This window comes from Rutilus rutilus (genome assembly GCF_951802725.1).
Source record: "Rutilus rutilus genome assembly, chromosome: 1".
NCBI lineage: Eukaryota > Metazoa > Chordata > Actinopteri > Cypriniformes > Leuciscidae > Rutilus > Rutilus rutilus.
Window position 1 is genome coordinate 32,867,898 of NC_140209.1, and position 3,374 is coordinate 32,871,271.

The following is a 3,374-nucleotide window of genomic DNA, read 5'->3' on the forward strand; positions in this document are numbered from 1 at the left end:
CTCACTCAATGGATGGACGATCCGACAGGATTACCTCCGGTTGAATGGCCTAACTTCTACACCTACCTGATAGAGAAATCGAGCATAAAGAGGGCATATAAATCTTTAGATGCCTATAACTATTAGCTGAATGGTCACGTACACGACTTGTGTGGTATGATCCGAAGTTCTGCCTTGTCAGCGCCAAGGCCAGAAGACGACCATGACATTACAGTGCAATTTTAATGATGTGAATATTCTCTAGAAATAAAAATTCCAGATGCAGCAAATAAATGTTTTTTTTTTTTTAACTTAATGTATTTGATTATTCTTTCTTACCAGGTTTTTCAAAAAAAATTGTCACAATCAATCCACAACAATGTATACAATCATAGATGATTCACAAATAATCCCAATAGTTTATAAAACATTATGCGATTAAAATATCAAATTGGAGTCTGTACTCTGTCGATTCTGGCACCCAACAACACAACAAGATGACATTTTAAGCTCCTTATGTAGCGAATCTGTGCTGGTTTGTATTGGCTGCCTCCAGTTTTCCCTTTGTTTTGCCTCCAGCTGACGCCGTGATGTAATTGTGACGTCGGCGCAAAAAGGGTCTATACAAAGTTGTGCATAGATTGCACTACTCTCATACCAAATTACATTCTATATATCCCTCTGTGTCGCCTTTGTTTATAAACTGCAAGTCCAACGAGAGTACTTTGGCTCATTTATTCTGGTTCTGCCCATAAATATGTAAATTGGTATTTTGTTTCTACTCAAAGGTACTTAAGACTGATTTTCCACATGACCCCCTTGTTGCAATATTAGGCTGGGCCCCTTCTTTGGAGACTTGTAGCCTCAATCAATTCCAGACGATACAATTTGGGATGACAGTAGCAAAAAACAGAGTTACAGAGTTTACCAGTGTGTTACATTTGGAAAAGATCAGATATGAAATTGCTGGTAAACCGTTTCTGGAAGTTGAATTTAACATTCTGGACATATGACTTAAGAGGTGTGGTACTGTAGACTATATAGTATCTCGCAGGGTGCAATAATTCAGTCTTTGTCTCCATAATTGGGTAATCATTAGTATTGGCATTTTATTTTATTTTATTTTTTTTATTTTATTTTATTTTATTTTTTCTGTATGTATTTGTACATATGCATATACAGTGGGGAGAACAAGTATTTGATACACTGCCGATTTTGCACGTTTTCCCACTTACAAAGCATGTAGAAGTCTGTAATTTTTATCATAGGTACTCTTCAACTGTGAGTGACGGAATCTAAAACAAAAATCCAGAAAATCACATTGTATGATTTTTAAGTAATTATTTTGCATTTTATTGCATGACATAAGTATTTGATACATCAGAAAAGTAGAACTTAATATTTGGTACAGAAACCTTTGTTTGCAATTATGTTTCCTGTAGTTCTTGACCAGGTTTGCACACACTGCAGCAGGGATTTTGGCCCACTCCTCCATACAGACCTTCAGATCCTTCAGGTTTCGGGGCTGTCGCTTGGCAATACGGACTTTCAGCTCCCTCCAAAGAGGGAGCTGAATTTTCTATTGGGTTCAGGTCTGGAGACTGGCTAGGCCACTCCAGGACCTTGAGATGCTTCTTAAGCCTGGAACACACCAAGCCGACGGTCGGCCGTCGGGCAGTTTTTGTGCGTTGGCCGACTAAGTTTCCTCGGTGTGTTCCACACCGTCGGCTGAAATTGGTCCTCGTCTGCTTTTTTTCAGCCGATTCAACATGTTGAATCGGCGTCTGGCCGTCGGTGAAAGAGGGAACTCTGATTGGCTGTTCAGCTTAGTGAACGAGTCAGTGCACGAGAATAATAGCAAAACAACGAGCAAAGTCAAAACGGTACAGATTAGAAGGCTGTTCTAATGTTACGTCATCTTACCTGAGTGTTCCTTGGCGAATATTTCAATATTAACACGAGAGGAGTGTAATAAAGAAAGTGTTTAGCAGGATTGATATTCAAAACGGTAAGCACGCACTGCTTTGTTTACGGTTTGTGTATCTGCAGCCGGCAGCTTTTTGAATGACGAATATAGATGAATATATCTGCAGAAATAGACAGTTGTCTCATTTACACGCAGGCGCAGAACACGCTTTCTAGCTAACAGTTGGCTGTAGTTCTCTCGGTGTGTTCAAGTGCAGCTTTTAACCCCGACGCGAGGCGACAACACAGTCGGCTTTCATCAGCGCTAGTTCGTCTGCGTCAGCTTGGTGTGTTCTAGGCTTTACGGAGCCACTCCTTAGTTGCCCTGGCTCTGTGTTTCGGGTCGTTATCATGCTGGAAGACCCAGCCACGACCCATCTTCAATGCTCTTACTGAGGGAAGGAGGTTGTTGGCCAAGATCTCGCGATACATGGCCCCATCCATCCTCCCCTCAATACGGTGCAGTCGTCCTGTCCCCTTTGCAGAAAAGCATCCCCAAAGAATGATGTTTCCACCTCCATGCTTCACGGTTGGGATGGTGTTCTTGGGGTTGTACTCATCCTTCTTCTTCCTCCAAACACGGCGAGTGGAGTTTAGACCAAAAAGCTCTATTTTTGTCTCATCAGACCACATGACCTTCTCCCATTCCTCCTCTGGATCATCCAGATGGTCATTGGCAAACTTCAGACGGGCCTGGACATGCGCTGGCTTGAGCAGGGGGACCTTGCTTGTGCTGCAGGATTTTAATCCATGACGGCGTAGTGTGTTACTAATGGTTTTCTTTGAGACTGTGGTCCCAGCTCTCTTCAGGTCATTGACCAGGTCCTGCCGTGTAGTTCTGGGCTGATTCCTCACCTTCCTCATGATCATTGATGCCCCACGAGGTGAGATCTTGCATGGTGCCCCAGACTGAGGGAGATTGACCGTCATCTTGAACTTCTTCCATTTTCTAATAATTGCGCCAACAGTTGTTGCCTTCTCACCAAACTGCTTGCCTATTGTCCTGTAGCCCATCCCAGCCTTGTGCAGGTCTACAATTTTATCCCTGATGTCCTTACACAGCTCTCTGGTCTTGGCCATTGTGGAGAGGTTGGAGTCTGTTTGATTGAGTGTGTGGACAGGTGTCTTTTATACAGGTAACGGGTTCAAACAGGTGCATTTTTGTTTTAGATTCCATCTCTCACAGTTGAAGAGTACCTATGATAAAAATTACAGACCTCTACATGCTTTGTAAGTAGGAAAACCTGCAAAATCGGTGTGTGTGGACAGGTGTCTTTTATACAGGTAATGAGTTGAAACAGGTGCAGTTAATACAGGTAATGAGTGGAGAACAGGAGGGCTTCTTAAAGAAAAACTAACAGGTCTGTGAGAGCCGGAATTCTTACTGGTTGGTAGGTGATCAAATACTTATGTCATGCAATAAAATGCAA